Source organism: Saccopteryx bilineata, chromosome 5 (assembly GCF_036850765.1).
Source record: "Saccopteryx bilineata isolate mSacBil1 chromosome 5, mSacBil1_pri_phased_curated, whole genome shotgun sequence".
Lineage (NCBI taxonomy): Eukaryota > Metazoa > Chordata > Mammalia > Chiroptera > Emballonuridae > Saccopteryx > Saccopteryx bilineata.
The window spans coordinates 261,335,074-261,361,862 of NC_089494.1; the positions used below are offsets into that span (position 1 = coordinate 261,335,074).

Below are 26,789 nucleotides of genomic sequence, written 5' to 3' on the forward strand. Positions count from 1 at the left end.
TGTCTCTGGGGTGCACAAGGTCCCCCGCCTGGGCCCCGCATGGGATCCCCCAGCACGGATGCCCTTACACAACATGGTGGTTCAGAGCGCGGACTCCGGAGTCAGATTGCCTGGAGTCCCCTGCTGGCCCTGCCGTTTATTAGCTGAGTGACCTCCAGTCAATTTCTTTTTCTTTTTTTTTGTATTTTTCTGAAGTTAAAAGCGGGGAGGTAGAGAGACAGACTCCCGCATGCGCCCGGCTGGGATCCACCTGGCACGCCCACCAGGGGGCGATGCTCTGCCCATCTGGGGCGTTGCTCCATTGCAACCAGAGCCATTCTAGCGCCTGAGGCAGAAGCCATGGAGCCATCCCCAGCCATCTTTGCTCCAGTGGAGCCTTGGCTGCGGGAGGGGAAGAGAGAGACAGAGAGGAAGGAGAGGGGGAGGGGTGGAGAAGCAGATGGGTGCCTCTCCGGTGTGCTCTGATCGGGAATCCAACCCGGGACTTCCCCACGCTGGGCCGACGCTCTACCACTGAGCCAACTGGCCAGGGCTCCAGTCAATTTCTTGACCTCCCTGACCCTCAGTTTCTTCATCTGTAAAATGGGGATTAAATGGTACTCACTTCACAAATTTCTCAGAGGAGTTCATGAGTTGCTACATGTAAAACGCTTGCTATGCAGTCCAGCCCATGACAAGTGCTGTGTGAGGTTCATTCAATTCAGTTCAGGTTTGTGCCTGAAGAAGGTCACTACATAGAGGTTGAAAGCACAGACTTTAGGGTGAAAAGCACAGATTTGGGGATTCACAGGTTCAGATCCTGATTTTTCAACCTGTTGTTTGTGTCACCTTGAGCCAATGCCTTCAACCTCCCCGAGCCTCAGTTTCCTCCTCTGGAGAATGGGGACATGGCCTGACAAGGTCGCTGTGGCAACGGAGTGAGGTGAGGTGAGCAGAGGGCTGTGCAGTGGGCAGCGCTCAGGGGGTCGCCGGGCTCGCCCCCCAGCCACTTAAACGTGAGCGTTGCGAGAGGTGGGGCGAGGGATATTGTCCCTGCTCCCCGACGGGAAGTGGGCGGTTCTGACTTCCTCAGGCTAGCTTCCCATCCCTGCTGCTCGGAGGTGCTGTCTCATTTCCGTTCTTCCAGGAAACAGCCAGTTCTGACAGCCTGGGCCGCGGGGCCCCCCGCGGAGTCCTCACCCTCTGTCAGGCGGGGCAGGGCCGGTGTCAGAAGCCTGACTCTGGCCAGTCGTGTGTGACCGGTGATTGGGGAGTGGCCGTCCCCCCCATGGGTGGGATCAAGCCAAGCCTTGTCTTTGCTCACACTTGGCGGCCCCTGCGGAGGGCTTGGGGCTGGAGGGGGCTTTCGGGAGGATTGGAGACCCGGCCTCTGTCTTTTAGAAAATGTCAACCAGCTTCTGTGCTTGAGGGGAGAACAGGGAAGAGTTCTGGACGCCAGTGTTGTGGGTGGAGTTGGGACCCCTGGGACAAGACATGTTGACACCTCACCCAGATCCCTCAGAATGGGCCCTCACTGAGAGACACAGAGGTAATTAAGTTAGAGTGGGTCATTAAGGTGGGCCCTAATCCAATAGAATTGGTGTTACCAGAAGGGGACGCCTGGACACAAGGCAGAGAGGCACCCAGGGAGCACGCCGTGCGAACGTGAGTGCAGAGATCGGGTCATAGACCTTCAAGCCAGGGAACCCCCGACATTGAGGCGGTCCACCCGCCGCTGGGGAGAGGCGTGGGACACTTTCTCTCTCACGGCCCCAGAAGGAAGCAGCCCTGCCACCACCTTCATCCTGGACTTGCAACCTTCAGGACTGTGAGGGAACTGACTGTTGTTTCAAGCCCCCCAGGTGCGGTACTTTGTGGTGGTGGCCAGAGGAAACGAGTGAAACGTAGTTTTAGCATTACGTAGTGACTTCGGTGCAACGTCTCAGAGGAGGCCCCAAACCAGGTCTCGGAGATGTTTCCAGAAGAGGGGATTTCTGAGCTTGGAAGATGAAGGACCTTCAGGGCAGTGGGAGGGGTATGTACAGAGGTGAAGTCGGGGAGAGGGCTGGATGGGGTTCGGTACCCCAAGTTCATGGGGGTGGCTCTGCTGGAGGGAGGGGTGGGGAGAGGAAGCTGTAGAGAAGGGGTGGAGACTGAGGCCGGAGCCAGGCACTGAAGAGCCCCGAATGTCACACTCGCTGTGGCAGTCAGCTTGGGCTGCTGTGACTCCTGCGATAGACTGGGGGCTTCAACAGCACTGATCTCTTCTAGTTCTGGAGGCTGGGTAGTCCGAGGTCAAGGTGCTGGTGAGAGTGTGTGTCTGAACATGGCGGACAGAGGGACTGCTGTCTCTGTGTCTTCTTATAAGGACGCTGATCCTTCATGGGAGCCCCCCCCCTTGTGACCTGTCTAAGCTAATTCCCTCCCGAAGGGCCCACCTCCAACCCTGTCCCCCTGGGGTCTCCAGCATAGGAGTTTTGGGAGGGCAGCAATGTACACATGTTCATAATAGTAAAGAGTTTGACTTTTATTCTTAGTCCTCGGGACTGGTTACATCATCATGCGTGGGACTCAGTGCAGAATAAAAGTATGAGGGTCCCTTGTTCAAAACCCAGAAAAACAGCACAACGGATACTGAAATATGAAGCGTTTCCCTTTCTTTTATAACCTCCTTCTGTCTCTTGGTTTGTCATGGTGTGTGTGTGTGTGTGTGTGTTTATTTGCTTCTTAGTAGTAAAGAAAATGAAAAGATCTAAACGTTAGCAAGAACTTGGCCATTCATCTCTGTGTTGTACAATGCCGGTTTCACATGCAAACACGAGCCTTTGCATCATGGGTAGAGCTGTTGAAATGACACAGTCCATATTTCAGAATACATGCGTGCACGTGTATTTTGTTCTCACCAGGATGCTGGGGGCGCTGCATGAAATTAACTCAGTTGTTTTACTTTAAAAAAATTTTTCCATTGATTTGAGATGGGAGGAAGGGGGAGAGAAATGGAAAAAGAGGGAGAGAGAGAGAAGCATCAACTCATTGCTCCACTTAGTTGTCGCATTTAGTTGTGTACTCATTGGTTCCTTCTTGGATGTGCCCTGACCGGAATCAAACGTGCAACCTTGGCGTGCTGGGATGATGCTCTGTCCACTGAGCCAGTGGCCAGGGCTAATTTCACTTCTTGATACACAGTCTACCACCGTCCCTACCTCCAGCTCACTGATGAGTAAGAGAGACCAAAAGAACAAAACTGTGGGTAGCCCTGTCTCTCTTTCCCTTGTGTCCTGAGTTTGGCCTTGGCGATGAGCCAGCCCAGAGAAGGACGCACAAGCCGAGAGGCCCCCCCAGTGGCAGTCTCTTGGGACAGACGCCATTGCCTTCTTTCTGCACTTGAAGCAAGTTAGTTCTGGTCGGAACAGAGTGCTGACTCACCAAGGGCCGTCGCTGCCCCTGCTGACTGACGTGAGTGTAGACGAACCACGCTTACCTGGGTCTTGGTGAACTTCCATCCCTTGTGCTCCTACCAGGACTCCGTGCACCTGGGGAGTCACGAGTGTGACATTCATTCACGCGCACAGAGGGCGTGGCTTCTGCGGGAGCTTCCTTGTCATTCCTTACAGAGCAACATTGCAGAGATAAAAGACAGCAAGGCCAGCGTGTTTAACCAAGCTCGGGGCCCTGCTGGGACAGAGCACTGTGGGAGTGCCCAGGCCGCCTGTCCGAGAAGCTGACCCTGCCGGTGCAGAGTGAGTTGATCCTCATGGTCTAGATCTGGGGGAGTGGTGTGATGAGGTTTGGTCTAGATCCGGGGGATGGTGTGATGAGGTTTGGTCTAGATCCGGGGGAATGGTGTGATGAGGTTTGGTCTAGATCCGGGGGATGGTGTGATGAGGTTTGGTCTAGATCCGGGGGATGGTGTGATGAGGTTTGGTCTAGATCCGGGGGATGGTGTGATGAGGTTTGGTCTAGATCCGGGGGAATGGTGTGATGAGGTTTGGTCTAGATCCAGGGGATGGTGTGATGAGGTTTGGTCTAGATCCGGGGGATGGTGTGATGAGGTTTGGTCTAGATCTGGGAGAGAGGTGTGGTGAGGTTTAGTCTAGATCTGGGGGATGGTTTGATGAGGTTTGGTAAAGATCTGGGGGAGAGGTGTGACTAAGATCTTCATTTGCTCTTTCAGATTTTCTGTCTCTCTGCAGAAATTTCTCATGTGTTTCCCACCAAACTTTATCTTTTTCTATAAATTCTTTAACAATTCTGCTAACTTCAACATCTTAATCATGTGTGTGTTACTCTAGACTCTGTTTTCTAGACCATGGGACCCATTCTCTTGTTTCTTCACGTATCTAGTAATTTTCTTTGCATGCTAGACATTGTAGATGCTACATTATAGAAGATAGTACATGTAAAAGCACTTACCTCATCCCTGGCACTTACCTCATCCCCAAATATTTTTCTTAAGTTTTGTTGCCACCAGCACAATGTAAGCATAACGATTCTATCAGACCTTTTCTCCCCAAAGTGTTAGCATGGCTGAATCTGTTTTCTCAACTGAGTGGATTTACTGTGAAAGTCAAGGGTTGTGCTCATGCTGATGACACTGACTCCTGAGGAAGACAGACCCTTTTTTCATGCCTTTATTCACTGTGTACATGTCCTCTGTGAATATTGCCTTTTTACATGTTTGCCCATTTTTTCTATTTTGTTTTTATTGAAAATATGTCAAAATAGGCTCAGTTCACTCCTGCACTTAACCCTTTGTGTAGTACGAACGTTCATGTATGTCCTTGTGTCTCCTGACCATCCAGATGTAAGGCAACATTAAAAAAAGGCAAATGTATGTTCTTCTTCTTTTTTTTTTTTTTTCCATTTTTCTGAAGCTGGAAACAGAGAGAGACAGTCAGACAGACTCCCGCATGCGCCCGACCGGGATCCACCCGGCACGCCCACCAGGGGCGATGCTCTGCCCACCAGGGGGCGATGCTCTGCCCATCCTGGGCGTCGCCATGTTGCGACCAGAGCCACTCTAGCGCCTGAGGCAGAGGCCACAGAGCCATCCCCAGCGCTCGGGCCATCTTTGCTCCAATGGAGCCTTGGCTGCGGGAGGGGAAGAGAGAGACAGAGAGGAAAGCGCGGCGGAGGGGTGGAGAAGCAAATGGGCGCTTCTCCTGTGTGCCCTGGCCGGGAATCAAACCCGGGTCCTCCGCACGCTAGGCCGACGCTCTACCGCTAAGCCAACCGGCCAGGGCCCTGTATGTTCTTCTTGTTTCCATAAATTGTTTATCAAACAAACATGATTTTAAGTTAATAAAACTGTAACTGGAACTAATTTCATTTTCTAAAAAGAAAAACTCACTCCTGGGGGTCAGCGAGCATGAAATAACTCGCTACTCACAGGGTTAATCCTTGTGTCTAAGTTTATTTTCTCCTTCTTTTAAGATTGGTTTATCATTAGATAAATTGAATGTTAGCCAAATTCAGTTCTGGTATATTATTTAAGTTTGTATAGGCTTATTATAGAAAATTTAAAAATTTAGAAAACTTGAAACAATTTCAGTAATCTTCATTTTGATGGATTTTCTAGTGTCCTCTTTCCAAGCACAGGGTGGGGCGCCCCCTCCGTAGACTGAAAAATGCCATTTTTATCCCACTTTTCACTTAACAGTGGTACATATCTTCCTATTCTTTTAATAAATATTTATTAACATGTCTCTACCAGGCACAGTGCAAGGTTCCATGTAGCTACAAGTTTGCCTGATTGTATCTGTCAGTTTTAGCTGCATAACATGCTGACCCGGCATGCAATGGCATATAACCGTAAGCATTTATTTCTTGCCCCTGCCTCTGTGGCTCTGGAACCCTGGAGCTGGAGATGCAGAGGCAACACGAGGAAGTCCTCACAGCAAGGCAGACATGCAAGAGAACGAGCCCAAGTCCACAAGCACATCTCACAGATGGTGTCATCTCTGCCACCATGCATTGGCTGAAGGTCACACAGCCAGGTGAACCCAAAGTTAAGGGGTGAGGAAGTATATACTCTGCTGACGGTGAAGCCTGGGCCTCCGTGTGGATGTTCAGTAGGACTATGCAGGGGTGAAGAATTGGGAGCAGTAATCTCATCTGCAACAAGAATGGATACATGTTATGCTTTAACTATTCCATATTGTCCTATCATATCACTGACTATACTATAGTTTTTGAACTTGTCTCATTTCAGGGCATTTGGCTTATTCCTATTTTTTATTTGTATAAATGATGCCAAATTGGCTATTATTTTTTACCTCTTGGATTTAGGACTGTTTTCTTCCAGTTGTGATGTCCCAAGAGTGAAATTACCGGGCCAAAGCACCAATGCATTTTTAATGTCTTCCGAGTCCCAATTGTTACTCTGTATTGCTGACAAGCATTTTTCTCGACATTGTTTTTTATTTCCCCATTGACGGGTAAATACTGCATCTCCACAAGGCTGATCTCTGCTGACATCATCTGTGTTTTGCATTTCATCAGCTCATGCCGGGGAAAAATGTGCTAAAAAGATGTTGAATTTTAAGCTGGTAAATTGTGTGCGTCGTAAGGACAGTTGGCCAGAGGGCGTGAAGAGAAGCCCGACGTGTGCAGGTATCTACCTGCCTTGGCTCCAGCGGCTAAGCTGATGGGGGCGAGAAGCTGGCATCCCAGGGTGCCTACCTGGACCTCTTTTGCAAGTAGGCCTGGGTCGCAAGGGAGATCTTTATTCTGTCATTGTCAAACTTGACAGGGCGGTGATTTTTTTTTTCTTTCTGTGAATTATTTTTGGAGGGCGAGGTCATGTGGGGGAGGAAGGGAAAATTGAAGAGAGAAAGGGGTGCTCCCGTGTTCAGGTGGGGCCATCCGCAGTGACGTCCCGAGGATGGGGGGGGGTGCTGCGTCAGGCTGCATTCCTGGACTGTCACCTCCACCGTACGGAGACCCCGTTGCCCTTCTTGTCTCCAAGCACAGAGCCACCCGAGCGCCACACGGCACGTCACCCACTGGTCCACGGGGTACTGGGTAAAAGAATAAATGAGCCCCCGTGTGTTTGTCACATTAGCATTTACTGTGGTCGGCCCCGTGGCTGTTTACAGATGGCACAAGAATGTCATGATAACGAGAACAAGCAGAATCTACCTTAAAACAAAACAAAACAAAACAAAACAAAACAAAAATCCAGCCTGCCCCCCGACTTGAAAAGTGGAGGCTAACAGCAACCCAGCTGAGTCCAGTGCAGGGGCCCCAGTCCCGTGACTCGTAGAGCTGAGCCCACTAGGTGGCTGGTGGGAGATGGTGGGGACCCGGAATTCTGGGGGTCCCGCCCTAGCCCTGAAATCTATCTAAGCTCCAAATTCCATCTGACGCCTCCTAGTGGCTTTGCCCACTCTGACTTAAATATCACCCACAGTCAGGTTCAGGAGGAATACTGGGGACTTGGGGAGCCATCCTCTACTTCCTAGCTTCCCAGGTCAGGGTGCCAGCATCTCTCTGTCTGGCCTCAGCTTCCCCTCCGACCCCCCCAACCCCCGCCCTGGCTTCTCACGTCTCCCGGAAGCTAGGGGGCCGGTGTGAGGAGGGGCGCATCCAGCGGGAGCCGTGTTATCACGGGGCCTACCTAGTGTCTTTCATTTTACATCGCAGCTACGGACGGGAGTAGAGTAACCGTCTCGGAAATAAATGCAATGTTTTCTTTATAAAATTAAAATAAAAACATTGAAAAGGTTGCGATTGGAAAGAAAAGAAAAGTATTCTCCTCATCCAGGGACAACTGCTCTACCGAGTAATTCTCTGCCAAATGTTTTTGTTATTTTTTTTAGTAGTCTTTTTTACATCGCTGCCATATTGTGTTACATTTTGAATTGCCATTTGTTTCAAAACTATGTTTTAAACTCTTGTTAAAAAAAAAAAGAGAAAAAGAATGTTAGTGGCTGCAGAATGTTCCATTGTGTGGGTGGGTGTCCAATAACGTATTCAACTCTATCTGTCTTGTTGGAGATCTGGGTTCTTTCCAGTGTTTCATTTTCAGAAAGAAGAATGTATCAACCGGGCACATAAATCTTTGCACATTTTGCTTTTTCCCTAGAATAGATTACTTGGAGGGAATTTAACAAGATGAAATTTATGACCACTGCTTAGAGTCTTAGTTTTTTATCCCCAGATTATTTTTCGGGAAAAGTCTAAGCCTGTGCTTGACTTACCACATCCTGGCCAGCAAAGAAAGTTATACTATTTTATATCTTTGCTCATTGAAAAGGAAAAAAAAAATTAATCTCATTGTTTTAATTGGGATTGCTATTTCTTATTGAGCTATATTCATACTGTGTGTCTGAAACTGAACTTGTGACCTTCACCCCTGAACAGCTGCTGCCTCGAGTTCACGGATCCTCTTCTGTTTCCAGATGCTCAGGACGACATGTTGGTGTCACCGTTGACACCGCCCTCTCTCCCACCCTGCATCCCTCACCTGGGCTGCCACACATCCTCCTGCCCCTCCCTCTCCCCTGCCCAGGGCAGCCATCGGTCCCCGAGTCCTTGCTGCTGCCTCCTGGTTGCTGTCCTGCACCTAGGTCTCAGTACAGCAGCCAGGGTCACTCCACGGAATGTGACACGGATAACCCCACTCCAGGGCACAGAGCCCTTTCTGGCTCTCTGTTACAGTCAGGGCACGAGCCCGGAGTTCCAATCCCAGAGAGCCTTCTGTGATCAGATGTCCTGCCACCTCCCAGACACCATCCCTTCTCCTCGCCCATCCCTCTCTTGCTAGCCTGAGGCCACGCCTACCTCAGGAGCTTTGCACTTACTGTCTGAGCTGCCACATGGCCTGCTTTCTTCCTATTCTTTGAACTCTGTGGCATGGCCTCAGGACCTTGGCACTTGCTGTTCTGTTCTCTTCCCTAGCTACCTGCGTGACCGGCTTGACTCCCTTGTTTCCTTTAGGTCTTTTTCTGAAATGTCATTTTCTCAGCGAGTCCTTCCCGTTGAAACTTCCCGTCCCCCTCGGCGGTCCCCACACCCTCATCCCGATCCAGCCACTGCATGGTTTACTTGCTGTCTCACTGCTGTGAGCACCTCCACTAAAACGCTTCAATAAAGCAAGGGTTTTTGTCTGTCTGCCTCACCCCTGTACCCTCCCAGTCTCCAGTGTCTGCTGGGAATGTCGTGGCAGCTCTGAGTATTTGAATGAACGTGGTGTTTTCCAACTGCCAGTCCACGGACCCGTGCTGGTTCGCCAGAAATTTCATTCCGGTCCATGAAAGAGGGAACCACCCGGATGCTGTATGAAGACGACAGACCCGATGATCTTAGTTGGCTTTGCTTACGCTCAGGGTTATTTCTGCCTTAGCGATCCCTGAAGTAATTCTATTGTCACTGGTCCCCGGGTGTGAAAGGTTGAAAACCACAGGGTGAATAGATGTATGTGCATTGCCTTCCCGGCGTGGTCTGCCCAGAACCCTTTGCGTTCGGTTGGTTGAGATCTTTATTAACATTTTTTTCTATCGTAAAAATAATACATATTTATGATTTTTAAAAAATTGGAGAAAGCCCAAAACTCACAAGGGGAAGAAATTGCTGCTGCAGTCTGAATTTTGAGAGGAAATCTGTGTTCAATTTTACTTCATTTCCTGGGAGAACGTTTTCTTTTCCTCTCTGCAGAAGTATTTTTAAAATGTATTTATTGTGCAGGACAATTTTACATTCAACGTTCCCACTTTCCATTGTGAGCAGTGTGTGTTTTCCATGTGACGGTAACAGATTTACCATTGCCTTTTTACTGATTTCAGAACTGCATTCAACGGACTTCCTCTGTTTTCCTCCGTGTCCATTGTTGGCTCTTGGTATTCTTTCCATTTTATTTGCAATGATAAATAACGCCGTGATGAACATTTTAGGGCATGCCTCTCTCTGCCTGTAGGTCAGTTTCGTGGACTAGATTTTTCCAAAGTAGAAACTGTTGCTGGATAGCTTTAGAGGCTCTAACATCCTGTCAGCTCGAAGGACCTCCCTTGGGAGGCAGGGAAGGTGGCCGAAGTTCAGCTGTACCTCCTCGTTGCCCTTTCAAGATATATTTAGAAACCTGTATTCTGTTCGCTTCAGATGTGTTTCTGAGACGTGCTCCTTTCCGTTTGTGGAGTCTGTCCGAGAGGCCATTCGGTCCTGTGGACAGAAACGGGCTCTGAACTGAGACGTGTTTTCGGGTCTGGCCGAGCCTCTTCTTGCTGAGAGAGCCCGGGGCCAGTTACTCAGCTTTGGAGTGACTCATGTCGGCGTTAGCCAGTTGCATACAGTTATATCTGCTTCGTGGTGTGGGTCAAACGAGCTGGGGCACGCAGAGCCCCGTGCACGGAGACCGGCACACGGCGCACGCTCAGCAAACGGACATGGATATCCCTACTGGGCGAAACAGTGGGAGGCAGGAATTGTCCCCTTATTCTCTCTGTGCAGAAGGAACACAGAGAAGGGTGTTTTTTCATCGTGCGTTGAAGTAACAATGGGGAGGGCAAGCGTCCATTTCGCTTCCCTGGATACAGGCTGCTCCTCTTCCGGCCCCTGGGTGGTTCTAGTTTCCGTCTAGTTCTCTCTGCGAGACCACACTTTCAGTAACAGCAGCCCCTCTATTTTTTAATCCTTGTGCTTTTCTTGGCTGTATCGTGGTTTAGGGACAGTTTTCTTTTGGTGAATGTGTGGATGCTTTTAAATACCTCCTCAGCTCTCTCCCTATGTCACATCGATCCCTCTTGTCACGGGCTCTGTAGCCGGGGACCGTGGCCTCCTCGGCTGCCGCCGTCTGCATGCGCCTGCTGACCGGTCCGCCCCCGTGTGGAAGGGGGGCCCTGGCTTCCCGTGTCTCGTCCCGAGCTGCTGACCGCAGCGTTACGGAAAACAGGGACAGGTGGGCCGCTACCTGGACAGTCAGCATGGGTGGACGGGTTCCGTGAATTATGGTACTTTCCGGGAATGGAATATTTTGAAGGTACACACACACACACACCAAAAAAAAAAAAAAGAAAGAAAAGAAAAGAAAAAAGGATGTTTCCAGAGAGCTTTTTTAATGGTATAAAGATAATTTTAAATAAAAATTACATTCACAGCAAGATTCGAAGGCTGAAAAGGAAATCAGATAGTCAAAATGTTACAAAGAGCTCCGCTGGCAGAAATGACTTCTGAGTGGAAGTGTGAGGGTCTTTACATTCTGTGCCTCTACGCGGATTGGCTTTCCTTTCTTTTAAGCCGAGAACAAATTACTTTCTTTGTTGGAAAAAATAACCTAGGCAAAAACAAACAAACAAACAACCCCCCCCCAATAATAAAACAAAAAACTGAAGACTACAGCAAGTGGGTTCTGTTCACTGAGTTCTCTTCTAATTTCATAGATTAAAATTATGTTGTTAAAATCCTGCCCGAGGATAGAATCTTCTGGGGCTTCTGTTGTTGTTGTTGCCGCTGCCAAGGTCGCCTTCCAAGCCGGCCCTGCGGAGACGTGGACAGGCGGAGGGCTCCTGTGATCATCATCACCCGGAGAGCTCCGTGTTCCCATCTTCAATCAATATTTAATGTAGCCGGGGTCTACGGCATGATTTATGGCGGCAGAAGTGTTGAGAGAAGCAGAAACCGGTTTCTTGGTTATTAGCGAGCTCAGCATTACCCAGAATGTATTCTCTGAGACATCTGAGTTTTCCAGACTTCCCCGTGAACAGACGTGTCGGTGGTCAGAGGCGGTATTACGTTCGGGAAAGGCGGCTGGCTGAGGTGCTGGCCCGGGACACAGGCCGGGTACTGCTTCGACTGAGTGTCTCTGGCATGGACTAGTTGGGGTTATTTACTTCAACTTCGCGGCCTCAGTTTCTCTGCCTATAGACTGGGCACAGTGTGATAGGATGGTATGAATCACATGAGGTCCGGAGAAGCAGCTAGCACTGTTCCCAGCCCATAGGTTACCCGCTGTCCCTGGTTTTGTCCTGTGTCCTTGCCTTGAAGGAGTTCAGTGTCTTTGGAGAGCGTATTCAGACCCCGAGAAACCCCACAGGGAGGAAACAGGTGTGACTCTGTCCCAGCAGCCTGTCCCAGAATCCCTGTCCCCACCCCTGTCCCGGGATGGAGCCCAGCTGCCTTTCCGTGGCACCAGTGCTCTGGGGGACACTCTCTGGGAACGTGGCTCTGGATAATGCTGAGGAAGCACTCGGGACAGTTCAAGGGCACCCTCAGCCATGTTCAGAACAAACATCAATGGTATATGAGTGGACGTGGCAGAAAGGAACCCTGAAATTCTGAAAAAACTGGCAAAAAAAAAAAAGTCAGAATCCATCTACTCTTTGGAACTGTGGGTGTGAACTAGAGTTCTGTGGAAACCTGAAGAGCACTTCTTCAAGAAAAACCGCAGAATCTTGGCGAGGACAGCAAGCTTGGTGGTATTTTTTTTACTTTATTTATTTTTTGTATTGTTTTGAAGTTAGAAGCAGGGAGGCAGACAGACTCCTGCATGTGCCCAACCGGGATCCACCCGGCATGCCCACCAGGGGGCGATGCTCTGCCCATCTGGGGCGTTGTTCTGTTGCAACCAGAGCCATTCTAGCGCCTGAGGCAGAGGCCATGGAGCCATCCTCAGCGCCCGGGCCAACTTTGCTCCAATGGGGCCTTGGCTGCAGGAGGAGAAGAGAGGAAGGAGAAGAGATGGGTACGCCCATCTGCTTCTCCTGTATGTCCTGACCAGGAATTGATCCCGGGACTTCCACACGCCGGGCTGTCACTCTACCACTGAGCCAACCGGCCAGGGCTGCTTTGTGGTGTTTTAATTCCCCCTTCTTTCCCACTTCCTACGTCCACCATGTCCTTGAATGTATCAGCTCACGCCCCCGGAGCCAGAGGGGGCAGTGTGGACCTCAGTCACAGAGCACTGCCATCACCTGACCGGTCTGCTGGCTCCCTGCACGGGGACCGCCTGGAAGGCTTATCTGCATTTCACGTGCTTGGAACTTGCCCACGGCGGTCTGGTCTGTGGGTCACAATCATTTACAGGCAAATGGTTAGTCATTTCCCCCTGAGGCTCACAGGTACGGACGGGCCGGCTGTACTTGGTGTTGGGTACAGGCTGGTGAGTAAAAGAGATATGTCCCGGCTCACATGGCCCTTCGGCTGTGGGATTAGAAATCTTTGAGGCAACGTGTCTATGATGGAAGAAAACATGTCATATGTTTCAGTATCCCATCCTAAGGTAATGGTTGTCATTAGGGGGCATGATGAGATAAAATGCGGTCAGTCATTCCAACTCACGTTTCTTGGTGATTTTGGTGGGAGATGTTTAGGATTTGAGTGAAAAGGCAGGTTGCAAACATGAACTGGAAAAAAAAAAAAGGTGGCTGGGAATTGTACCAGTTATTTCACCGGGTGGGGGTGGGTTTATGAGTGACATTCACCGTGTTCTCAGGGAAATATTTTCTACAAGGAGCCTGCGTCATAACACAGCAAAACAATATTTAACACGCCTTCTGAATACCCCTGAGAAAGCTCCAGCTTTGGGTCTTTCCCGCAAATACTCTTAGAATTCTCAGACAGCTGATAGGAGGGAGGGATAGAGTACTATCTTCCCACGTTAAGATTCTCTGTACCTCCCGGTAAAAATGATAACAGAACCTCCTCTCCTTTCTCAGCGTGGGACCCTGTGCCCCATGCCGGGAGCCCCGGGGGCAGCCAGCGTTTCCGCAGGCCCGCCCACCCGCTGTGGGGCGCGTTCCCTAACCCAGGGAACCCGGGCTCCAGGGGCCCTTCCCTCCGGGGGCATTCTGACAGCAGAGACCAGACACCCGCAGGCACAGCACACCTGCTCCCCGAGACTCCCTCCTCGCAGCCTGGAGCTGCCTGCCCGGCCCGCCTCGTCTTCCGATCGATCTCCACTCTCAGTGTGAGGGAGAGTGTTGTGCCTTTCCGTCAGACGGGAGGCCTTCGTGCGGTTTTATCTTTCGTTAGCTCTTAGAAAGTGGGCGCCCATGGCACCTGCTGAGGCCGGTTGGGGACGGCGTGAGGTTTTCCTGAGATAATGGGAAGGGGGGGTGTTTAGTCACCCCCCCCACCCCTTGCAGATGGGTACGTCCGTGATGCCACATAAGGGACCTGGGAGTCTTGATGGCCAGAGAAACAGGAGCTAATACTGATACTCTTAGCAGCAAGGGTTCCTTCCGTGATGTCAGCCAGCTGTGAAGGGGGAAAGGACTAACGTTTCCTGAGCTCCTGCTCCGTGTCAGGCACATGCCACGTGGAAGCTCATTCAGCCATCGCAGTGACCCTAGGAAGTGTTTTTATTTCTTCTCCAGAGAAGGTGCAGTGGAAGCCGGGAAGGGAAGGCACTTACCCGGCTTGTAACTGGAGCTGAGAGCAGAACCTCAGATGTCCTAACTCTAAAGACCTGTTTCTTCTTGTCCTGACCGTTGCTTTATGCATACGAAATCTCATTTACAAAATCTCATTTGACCGAATTGGCCTTTTTTTTTTGGTATTTTTCTGATGTGAGAGCAGGAAGGCAGACAGACTCTTGCATGCGCCTGACCAGGATCCACCCGGCATGCCCATCAGGGGGCGATGCTCAGTCCTTCTGGGGTTGTTGCTCCACTGCAATCAGAGCCATTCTAGCGCCTGAGGTGGAGGCCATGGAGCCATCCTCAGCGCCCAGGCCATCTTTGCTCTAATAGAGCCTTGGCTGCGGGAGGGGAAGAGAGAGAGACAGAGAGAGAGAAAGGAGAGGGGAAGGGTGAAGAAACAGATGGGTGCTTCTCCTGTGTGCCCGGACCAGGAATCAAACCTGGGACTTCCACATGCCGGGGTGACGCTCTACTGCTGAGCCAACCAGCCAGGGCTCTGAATTGGCTTTTCTTGCTCATGGTACTTGTACTCTGGGATGGAAGGAGACAGGGCAATGGTTATTGCACTACCTATGGAAACCCACCTCATTTCTGCCTGACATGGATGTGGTCATACTCCCTCAATGTTTGTTGAACGAATCAATGATACACTTTCAATGCATAAGCCTTAAAAAATGGTACAAGTTCTCCTTCTTGTCATACTTCTATGCATGTACATGTTGGCATTTATTGTGGTGAGAAGATTTAACAAAGCTCCACCTCCATGAATGTTTGAGAGTACAGTCTGGGGAGGTTGACTCTAGTTACAGTGTTGTACGCAGCTCTGTAGGGCTCACTCACCTTGCTTACTGATACTTTGTGTCCACTGATGACTAACTCCCCATGTCCTCCTCCTCCAGCCTTGGCAGCCACCATATACCACTCTTTGATTCTATGAATTTGACTAATTTACTTGCCGTATGAGTGGAATCAGTCAGTAGTTATCTTTCTGTGTTTGGCTCATTTCACTTAGTTAGCATGATGTCTTCCAGGTCCAACCGTTGTATGTATCTATACCATGTTTTCTTTATTCACTGCCCTGTTGATGGGCATTTAGGCTGTTTCCACATCATGGCTGTTGTGCACAGTGCTGCATTGAACACGGTGGTGCCAACATCCCTTTGAGATCCTGATTTCAATTATTTTGGATAAATACCCAGAAGGGGGGTTGCTGGATTTATATGGTAGTTTTATTTGTAAATTTTTGAGGAATCTTCACAGCGTTTTTCTGTAGCGACTGGACTGGTTTGCATTCCCACCAACACTGTGCAAGGTTCCACTTTCTCCACATACCTGCCAAGACTTTTTGTCTTTTGTGTTTATGATAACAGCCATCCTGTTATCAGCTGATGTCTCATTGTGATTTTTATTTGCATTTCCCTGAAGGTTTTTTTCCCTGTATGTCTTTTTCTTTAGAGAGAGAGAGAGAGACAGGAAGGGAGAGAGATGAGAAGCATCAACTCATAGTTGCATCACTTTAGTTGTTCATTGATGGCTTCTCATATGTGCCTTGAAGGGGGTGGGGCATTCAAGCCAAGCCAGTTGACCCCTTGCTCAAGCCAGTGACCTTGGGCTTCAAACTAGCGACCTTTGGGCTCAAGCCAGCAATCATGGTATCGTGTCTATGATCCCACACCCAAGCGGGCGACCCTGCGCTCAAGCTGGTGATTTTGGGGCTCCGAACCTGGGACCTCAGTGTTCCAGATCAGTGTTCTAGCCACAGTTCCACCACCAGTCAGGGTGGATATCTTTGGAGAAATGTCTATTCAAGTCCTTTGCCTATTTTGAATTAGGTTATTAGAGCCTTTTGTTTTACTATCGAATTGCAAGAGTTTCTTATGTATTTTTCAGAGGAACCCCTGTTGAGATCTGGGAGTCGCCATATTTTCTCTCTCCTGTAGGGAGGGTTGCCTTTTCACTCTGTCAGTTGTTGTTTCCTGGGCTGAGCCCTGGGATGAAACACTGTCTCACCCCCACTGCACTTTGTCAGCTACATCAAATCTCCAGGCCTCCTCGGATGCAAGAACTGAGGAAACAGACTGCATCTTTTGATGTGGGGAGCTGAAGAGCTTCTGGGCACAGGGTGTGCTGTGGAGACAGCTGGGGAGAAGGGGTTAAGGTCTGTGACTCGGGGCAGGGACAATTGTTACCCACACAGGAGAACTGGGAGGGTCTCTTTGGGTGTTCAGATCTGCATGGATTATTCATGTAACAGAAAGACCCAGGGAACAAGGACGCCCCGGGGGCTAATACACCACTCCAGTCTCTCTTGGCTGAGAACCAGAGCTCTTTTCTTGCTGAGAAAACCCACTGTCAGCAGCAGAGAGTGGATTGAAATGCGTCCTAGGAGTTTATGGTTCTCTGGGGGGGGGGGGTGTTTGTGTGTGCTCAGCATTTGAAATGAGTCTCCAGGGTGTGCCTGGTACTTCTCCCAGTAATTCTGTCAGGAGGGATGATAGCCCCATTTTACAGGCGAGGGCACTGAGGCTGGCCCAGGTTAAACACCTCACTACGGTTGCCGTCGCTACTGGGTGGCGGGCAGGATCCTCGCCTCCATCTTCAGAAGCCAGAGTGTGTGCACTCTCCTCTGTCCCCGCTGCTCTGGCTGTTACAAGCCGGTTTCTCAGTGGTTCAGTAGTGTGTCCTGGTGACAGCAGTGTGGGGTGAGGGACAGCACATCCCTGTGATGCTGCGACCCAGGGAAAGCAGGTGCCGTTGGATCCACCATGCAGGCATCTATCGGCACCTGCTGTGTGTGTTAGGTTCCTATCTCTGCCCTGACTAATTACCATCACCAGTGGCCTAGAAAACACTGGCTTAGTTTCTTACAGCTCTGGAGGTCAGAAGTCCGCAGTGGATTTCACTGGACCGAATCCAAGGTGTCAGAGGGGCTGGTTCCCTCTGGCAATTCTGGGGAGAGTCGATCCTTTGCCTTCCCAGCGGCTGTGGGTTGCCTGCACTCCTTGGCTTATGGCCTCTTCTGCTCTGAAAGCCCACAATGGCCGGTTGAGTCCTTCTCACATTGTGTTACTCTGACTGGGACTTTTCTGCTTCCTTTGTCCACACTTAAGCTCTCTTGCGATGACATTGGGCCCACTTGGGTGACCCAGAGCAACCTGTCCATGTACAGATAGGGTGATTAGCAACCTCCATCTCATCTGTTCCTTTCATCCCTTCTGTCATGCAATGCAGTGTTGAAGAATTTCAAGAATTGGACTGTGGAGCCCTGGCTAGTTGGCTCAGTGGTAGAGCATTGGCTCGGCATGTGGATGTCCTGGGTTCATTTCCGAGTCAGGGCACACAGGAGAAGTGACCATCTGCTTCTCCACCCTTCTCCCTCTGCTTTCCCTCTCTCCCTCCCCCCTTCCCACAGCCATGACTTGATCGGTTTAAGTGCATCAGCCCCTAACCGGTACTGAGATTAGCTCCATGGAAACTCAGTCTCAGGCACTAAAAATAGCTCAGTTGTAGAGCATGGCCCCAGATGGGCAGAGCATTGGCCCCAGATGGAGGTTGCCAGCTGGATCCTGGTCAGGGTGCATGTGAGAGTCTGTCTCTCTATCTCTCCTCCTCTCACTTGGAAAAGAAGGAAAAAAAAAGAATTAGACTGTGGGCATCTTTTTTGAGGGGCATTCTTTTGCCCACCATAGAGAATTTGTGCTACATTGGGGAACACAGATGAATTAGGGTCTGTAGTCTCAGAAGTGTACAGCCTGGCGTGTGTGTGTGTGTGTGTGTGTGTGTGTTTTCACAGCTACGTGGAGTTAAAGGCAGGATGTGAAAAGTGCCTGGTGGGGATGAATGGAGGGTTAGAGGTAGTGCAAGGAGGGGGCTGGCTTCAGACTGAGGAGTTGGGGGGGTAGAGAAAGGCTTTGTGGAGAAGGTGGTCTGTGAACTTGGCCTTGAAGGGTGGTTGCCATTTCAGAAGGTAAAGTTTGTTGGGAAACATTGTAAGCAAAGGGCATGGTCCGGAAACACAGCTGCAGCCTGAGCACTGTGCTAGAAGTGTGGGGGTCATGGACCCCATCTCAGCTGCCTCCAGGGGACAGAAGTCACAGGAATGGCTTGTTGGCTCCTGTGTTTTCAAGAGGGCCTGTCCCAGTCAGTGTGGGCTGCCACCTCCCAGCTCCAGCAAATTGTTGCCCTGCAGGAACCTGTGCTGAGGTGGCCAGTTTATTGCTTTTCTGAAGAAGCCTGATATCTGGATCTTTAGGTCAAATGTTTATATTTTAAAAGATAATGTCTAAGTTCTTAAAAAAATAAAAACCCAAAACCCCCACAAGAAACAATGACAACACTGAATAGGCCAAGTAGAAATCAGAGCATTTCCATCTGCATCCTCTGATGCAAGGCACAGAGAGGTTGAGTTACTTGCCAGAGGTCACACAGCCTTGCTCAGTGATCCCTGGATTCCTGATACCATGCTCCAAATTGCATGGCAATAATGAGCATCCTCCAGAGAGGTGGGTAGGCAACTGTCACGGGCCACAAGAGGCGTCCACGCCGGGAGGAGATGGCCACTGTTCGGAGAGATGGCCCCTTAGGAGCGCCGGTGAAGGAGGACAAGCTTCCCTGCATCCCCAAGATGCCGTCCTTCCTGGAAGATTTGGGGCATGTCATGTGGCCTCCCAGAAGGGTTGCCCTGCCCCTTAACGTGGGGTCCCTGCGCTGATTCCGGAGTTTATGTCCTTCTGGAAGAGAGAGGGGAGGGGAGGGGTGGGGTGGGAGGGAGGGAAAGGAAGAAGAAAGAGAAGAGGGAAGAAAGAAGAACGAAAATTGCCTCTTTTGTTTATGCCGGTAGAAACGACATGTGGCTCACAAGAGGAGATGGATAATTAAGACCATTATTGATAGGAAAGTTCACTGAAAACTCGGTTATTTATCTATCTTCCCCCCAAGAATGAAATGATCGAAATGACTTCTTTATCCTGGTCGCCGACAGAATAGAAATCTCATCCCATCTTGTACCCCAATTACAGACTATAATGACTTAGTCTTCTGAAAGGTTTTTTTTTTTTCTTTAAATACAAAGCATTTCTTTAATTTGCATTTCTACTCTCAAGGGCTGAATCACAGGCTGTGCAGTAATGAAATTACAACTGCAGGGTGAGTGGCTGTGGGTTTACCTCGGGGAGAGCGTGCTTTTTGGCCGTGCTCCCTGCGGTTCCGTGTTACGGATGGGTGTTGCTGAGCGTTACGTGGGGGTCCACATCCCGGCACCCAGGAAGAACCGGCCCGAGTCAGTTCACTCAGTATTTATCGATGAAGTCACCTTGCACCCCTAGTTTGCTGGGGTGGCACTGGCCTGCTTTTCCCAGTGCCTCCTCAATTTAGTGCCCCCCCTTTTATTCTCAAAAGCGTCCTGGTTCTGACACTCAATCAAGTATATGGTCGTGCTGACCGTGGGCTGTCTCTGCGCCAGGCCCTGCTCTCAGCTGGAGGGGACGGGTGAATGGGGCAGATGCAGTCCCTGCTCTTTTCTGATGTCACTACTCATAGCTCAGTGACCCCGGACAAGTCCCTGCACCTCGGTTTCCTCATCTGTAGAACACAGCTGGTTGTATCTACCTGTGTCTAGCTGGTGAGGTTGTTGTGAGAATTAGATGACCCATTGCACGCAAAACGCATAGCAGGGTCGCCGGCCCAGAGAGCGAGTTGAACACGTTTTAGTTCTCGGTATGACTCATATCTTTCCCGAATGGTCCACCGTGCACGGAGGAGAAGGAGGCTCACAGAGGCAGGCTATTGACCGGCGTGTGCCCCCAATGACAGAATCCAAAGGCATGTTTTTTATTCATTCATTTATTTAGCAAACAGTTTACTGGTTTTGCACCAGATGCCCCCAGGCTCTGAACTGGATTATGGGGACTCACTGGGGACCGAGAAGTAGACCCTGGCTCACGGGGCCTGCTGGCGCTGTGGCCCGCTGAGGGCTCTGGTTTGATCCAAGGAGGCTTTATTAACTTTTTTATTTGATTTTAGATTTTTTTATTTGTTTATTTTTAGAGAGAGAGGAGAGAGAGAGAGAGAAGGGGGGAGGAGCAGGAAACATCAACTCCCATATGTGCCTTGACCAGGCAAGCCTGGGGTTTCAAGCTGGCGACCTCAGTGTGCCAGGTTAACGCTTTACCCACTGCGCCACCACAGGGCGGGCCGGGAGGTTTTCCGTGATGGGTGAATAGTCTCAGAATGCATTCACTGAAGCCCTAACCTCCAGGCCCTCAGAATGTGATCTTATTTGGAGACAGGATGTTAACAGAGGTAATTGGGTTAAAATGAGGTCATCAGCGTGGGCTTTAACCCAGTGGTGTCTGGTGTCTTTATAAAAATGGGACCTTTGGACCCAGACATGCACACAGGGGGAACGTGATGTGAAGATGAGGGCAGAGACGGGGGTGATGCGTCACAACCCAGGGAACAGCCGAGATGCCAGCCACCCCCCCAGAAGGCAGGGTGGAGGCCTGGGCAGACTCTTACACATAGCCCCACTTTCTGCTAACGCAGTGACCTCGGCCTTGTGAGAGAGTCAATTTCTGTCCTCTGAGGCACTTTGTAACAGCAGCCGGGGCCACTGGCACAGCTTCCCAGAGGACCTGGCATCCAGGCAGGTGTTGCCGATGAACCCAGGCACAGTGCCGGTGGTGGTGGTGGTGGTGGTGGGATGCCCCCCTCCCAGCGCCACTGTGGGCCCACCCCCTCTCTTGCCCTTGGATATGGAGGCTCTGAGCTCCATTTGAGCCCAGTCCCGTCATCACAGGACTCCAAATCAGCGTCCCAGGGTGACGGAGAAGAGATGAGGCTCCCAAAGTGTGTTCAGAGGGAGAAGGACACACATGGTTGTGTTCCGGAAGCCAGTGATACCCTGCAGCAGCTGTGGGAACGAGGGCTCCCTGCGGACCACCGAGCACGGCTTGAAGCCACCGGTCGCCTCAGCCACTCGGGGCTCCTGCTTTCTGCCGGGGTCCCGCGGCTGGCTGGCCGGCCGGCTGCTTTGACCAGCTCGTCGAAGGAGAGATACTCACTCTCTCTACAATCACGGGGAGACTGTAAACATCTCGAGTCACCAGTTACCAACCAACCCCGGCCATTTGGAAGGGTTAGGTCTCGTGTTCCTCATGACTGTGAGCAGTCACGAGTCAGGTCACTCTCTTGTTCTTAATGATCTTTTAAAATGACGTGTGTCGGACCCGGACAAGTAAGGAAATACCGTGATGCACACCGGTGTCTCCTCCCCTCGCCGAAGGAAGGGAACATCCATCGTAGCTAGAATTGAAGTCCCTTGTCTATCGCGCCCTGATCTAGAGACCACCACAAACATTTCCATAGGGTTTTTTTATTCTTGTGCCTCATGTTATGTAACCCAAAGCGGTAGATCCTATTTTTAAACTCTACCCAAATGCAGTGAGATCATTCTGCAACTTGCTTTTCCACTCCCTGTTCTGTGTTGAATCATCCGTGTCAGCTGTGCTGCGGCGTTGCCTGTGATTATCCACAGTTAATGACTCGTCCCCTTGTTGGCGGTAGATGGGCGCGTTCTCTTCTGGGTTTTCTTGTGCGCACTCACGCCTGGCAGCCTCTGGGGGGTCCTTGCCATAGAACACGCACTGAGAAATCGTGGAATCACTGGGCCGTAGAGTGGGCGCCACCTTGGAATTTATAAAATAGTGATGGGCAGATTACTCTCCAGGAGGGGACTTTGTACACCCACCTGCAATACTTGGTCGTTCCTGCTTGCTCACGTGTAGTCAACAGTTGGTATCATCAGACTTTTACATTTTTGCCAATGTGATGAGTTTTTTAAACTACATTCCCTGATCCTAGTGAGGTTGAACCTCTTTTGAAATATCAATATTTATACTTCATTGAGGTTTCCAAAATGGGAAAGGACATGGACCACACGTCTTTGGCCCATTTTACCCCCTCCCCTAGTGGGTCGAATAATGAATAGCATTAGTAATAGAGGGTAGCTTTCTCATACTCCTGTCTTCAGTGGAAATGCTTCTAAAGTTTTAACATTAAGAATGATATTTGTTGTGTGTATACACACACACACACACACACATTATTTTTCTTAAGTGAGAAGCAGGGTGGCAGAGAGTCAGACTCCCACATGTGCCCCACCTGGGATCCACCTGGCATGCCCACTAGGGGACAATGCTCTACCCATCTTGAGTCATTGCTCTGTTGCTTGGCAGCTGAGCTATTTTTAGCGTTTGAGGCGAGGCTATGCCTCAGCACCTGGGACCAACTTGCTCCAACTAAGCCATTGCTCGGGAGGGGAAGAGAGAGAGAGAAGGGAGAGGGGGAGGGGTGGAGAAGCAGATGGGTGCCTCTCCTGTGTGCCCGACTGGGAATCAAATCCAGGACATCCACGTGCCAGACTGACGCTCTACCACTGAGCCAATCAGCCAGGGCCTGTGGTAGGTTTTTTTATTATTAACTATGGCTAGGTAAGGAAGTTTACTATATTTCTAGTTTGCTGAGAGTTTTATAAAGCATTGTGAATGTGTGCTAACTTTAACTTTGTCATTGAAATATTACGTATATAAAAGTGCATGGGGCCGAAGTGATAACGCTTTCAGAAAGTGAGCATACCCAAACGGAGTCAACAGCCAATCAAAGACTAGCTCATTAACAGTAACGCACGCGCCCCCTGCATGCTTCCGCCCTCTGTCTGCTCAGAGGTGGTCCTCCTCGTGGTCTAACTCCATAGGTTAGTGTTGCCTGTCTTCAAACCTTATGTAGACAGAACCAAGGAATAGCTATTATTTTGCTTGTGGCTTCATTTTTCTCAGCACCGTTTGTCATTTCCACTCATGTTGTTTTCTGCAGTCTTGTTTTTACTTCTGTCATGTTCTATTGTATGCATATAATACATTATCTTTTCCTGTTCGGATCTAGATAGATGTCATCAACAAAACAGCATTCTTTCTTTATTTTTTGGGGGGTGGGGTTATATACCCTAAAGTAACACTTTGAGGTCAAAGGCATTGCCTATGATCAGTTTCCCAATTGCACCAAGTGACATTCCCGCCCACGGTGTTAGGAGTGTCTCCTTGCTCCGTGTCCTCTCTGACGATTGTCATTGTCATGGTCGTTCTTATTTTAGCTGTTCTGGTAGGGCGTGCGGTGGCAATTTATTGCAGCTTTCATTTGCATTTTCCATCACTGCTGCCGTTGAACACCTTTCTGTGTGATTAATTTCATTATAGGAATCCTTTTACGCAGTACCATTCAGTTCTCTGCCGACTCTTTTCTGCTGACTGACAGGAGTTCTTTCTCTCTATGCTCCGGATCTATGCTTTCCCAGGGAGATCTCAGCTGTGTGACAGGGATATCTTCCATTCCGTATGGTGCATTTTTATTTTATTTCCTTCATGCTGTCTTGATGAATATATGTTCTTGGATTTAATTTGTTAATCTTTTACGATCGGTGTGTAAGAGTCTTTGCCTGCTCTAAGATCATGAGGATATCCCAAGTGACAACAGAGATTGCCCGTTTCCCCTCAATGGATTGAACTGTTGAGTAGCGTCAGTACTAGAGTGTGTCCTTCCCTTATTCCTGACTTGAGTGGAAATGTTTCTGAAGTTTTAGCGTGGAACATGATGTTTGTTTAAAGGCTTGGGTTGTTAACTCTGACTGTGTTAAGGAAATCGACTGTGTTCCCAGTTTTCCTCTAGAAAACTTAGGGTTTAATCATTCACGCTCAGATCTGCAACCTACTTGGAGTGGAGTGTTGCAGTAAGGTATACGACAGAGGTCTTTATCACATGTAATGAAATTAACAGTAGTTACTAAATATTACTCATATCCGTATTTCAATGTTCTTCGTTGCCCAGAAATTGCCTTTTATTGTTTGTTGAAATCAGGATCCAAACAGAACTCCATCTAGTCTGTTTCTTAATAACTTGTCTCTTAATTTTCTTTCGTCTTTTTTAAAACTATAATGTTGTTTCTCTCCGCGTCACTTTTTCATGCTACTTACTTGAGAAGGAGGTCGGTTTTTCCTCACTGGATTTTATTATCGCTTCCTTATGGTGTCATTTAATTTTATTCCTCTGGACCTTACCTAGCGTTTGGATCTTAAAACATATAAAATGTGGGTTAGATTTAAATTTAACATTTTGGGGCATGCATTCTTTACTAGTGGAGCCATGCACCATGTCTAATTATGTATGTTTTGCTTTCAGTGATGCTGGGATTGATCAGTGGGTTGGGTCGTGACAAATTGATCTCTTTTCTATAAAATCCCTCTTCAGCCTCCCACCCAGTAGTTAACTGTCCCTCGATGACCATTGCCAGAATCAGGTGTCACCTGAGGGATTGCAGATGGAAACTTTTAACTCTCCCATTTCTCCTTTTTTTTTTTTCTGAAGCTGGAAACGGGGAGAGACAGTCAGACAGACTCCCGCATGCGTCCAACCGGGATCCACCCGGCACACCCACCAGGGGCCACGCTCTGCCCACCAGGGGGCGATGCTCTGCCCCTCCGGGGCGTCGCTCTGCCGTGACCAGAGCCACTCTAGCGCTTGGGGCAGAGGCCAAGGAGCCATCCCCAGCGCCCGGGCCATCTTTGCTCCAATGGAGCCTTGGCTGCGGGAGGGGAAGAGAGAGACAGAGAGGAAGGAGGGGGGGTGGAGAAGCAAATGGGCACCTCTCATATGTGCCCTGGCCGGGAATCGAACTCGGGTCCCCCGCACGCCAGGCCAACACTCTACCGATGAGCCAACCTGCCAGGGCCCGTTTCTCCTATTTTTTAAGAACGCGACCTCATCCTTTTTGCTGTGTGGTTGCCCTGGGATGAAAGTCACTCTAGAAGAGCAGAATAAATGCTGAATTCTTGCTTTACACTGGATTTCAGCAGACTCGGTGTCTTTGCGTGGTCCAGCCTAACACACTGGGTTTTGATTCTGTCTCCTTTTTTTAAAAAAAATTTTTTTGAGGCTCATTATGAACTTGGGTTTTATACATTCCGTGCAGTTTAGTAAGTTTAGTGTTTTTTATATAGCATTTTTTTGAAACATAACGTGTCCAGATCACTGCACCAACTGTATGTCTGGCTCAAGGTAGTCATCACTAGGTGGACAACCTGTGTGACCCCTGCTCACGTCAGTAACTCTCTCCCGAGGCCCCAGGAAACCCCTCGGTGCTCTCTCCAGCTCACCTGCCCCTGGAGGGAACCACGGCCCCGGCTTCCTCACTTTGTGCAGTTTTACCCTGGCTTGGAACGTGTGTAAGCGGCGCTGCGATGTCTGTGTCTTCTTCTGTGCGTGACTTTCTCATCCGGCGTCGTTTCTGAAGATCACCTGTACTGTGTCAGGTGCTTGCGGGTTGTTTATTCTTCCTGGTGCCCCCGACTCCAGTCTGGGAATATATTGCAATCTGTCTGTTTTGTACCTGGTGGGAACTGGGCTGTTTCCAGAGGTTGGAACAGTCCTGTGTGTGTCTCGTGCCGGGTGTCTGCTGGCCCTGCGGTTTTTATTTGGACGGACTTTGAAGTGGAATTGCAAGGTCGCATGTGAGTGCCCTGCTTCGACCGGCATGGTCAGATGGTTTTGCAAAGCGTTTTTCTGTAATTAATTGAAACTCCCACCGGCAACATATGAGAATTCCAGTTGTTCCACATCTTTGCCAACATTTAGTACTCGTTGCTATTCTTAATGACTTTAGAGGTGCTGGTGGGTGTGTAGTGACATTCTGTTGTGACTTGACTTCATAGCTCTCGGGTGCGTGTTGAAGATGAGCACATTTGCATAGGTCTGATGACCGCCGGACTCTCCTTTTATCAATTGTCTGTTCAAGTCCTTCGCCAGTTATTTCTCAAACTGCATTCGTTCCCTCCCTTCCTACGGACCTTGAGGTGTTCAATGTGTTCTGAGTAAGAACTGTTTATCAGTTCTATACATTGCAAAGATTTTCTCATATGCTGGCTTGTCCCGCTCAGATATCTTCTAGTGAACAGAAATCGTTGCTTTAATGTGCCCAACATAATAAGTTTGTCCTTTTTTGATGATTAGACTCCTTCTGTGTCCTGTTTTAAAAATCTTTGCTTCTAATGCCTGCAATAGGTTTTATTCGTATGTAACCCTGTGAAGGTTTGCATTTTTCACCTTACACTGTTGGTGTTCCATCCGTCTAGAGTTGATGTGATATATGGGGCAGGGGGAGGGGACAGTACTTATTTCCAGCTGACTCGCCACTGTTTATTGGAGACTGTGGTTAACAGTTGGCTACCACTGTGTAACAAAAACCACCCCAAACTCAGTCACTTAAAACAGCTACCACTTATTTTGGTCACAGTGCGGCACCTCAGTGATTCGGGCTGGGGTTCACTCAAGGTGGCCAGCGTTTGGGTTTGTGGGGGACCCCTTGCCGTCAGGTGTGTCGTTAGGCAGCAGGGTAGTGTGGGCGGTGCT

General features: G+C 49.6%; 1 protein-coding gene across 4 annotated transcripts in view; it reads left to right on the forward strand.

Annotated features, from left to right (window-relative positions):
* The window catches only part of STK32B (serine/threonine kinase 32B), a 246,237-nt gene that overhangs the window by 10,978 nt on the left and 208,470 nt on the right, over positions 1 to 26,789 (forward strand). The gene's annotated exons all lie outside the window — the stretch shown is intronic.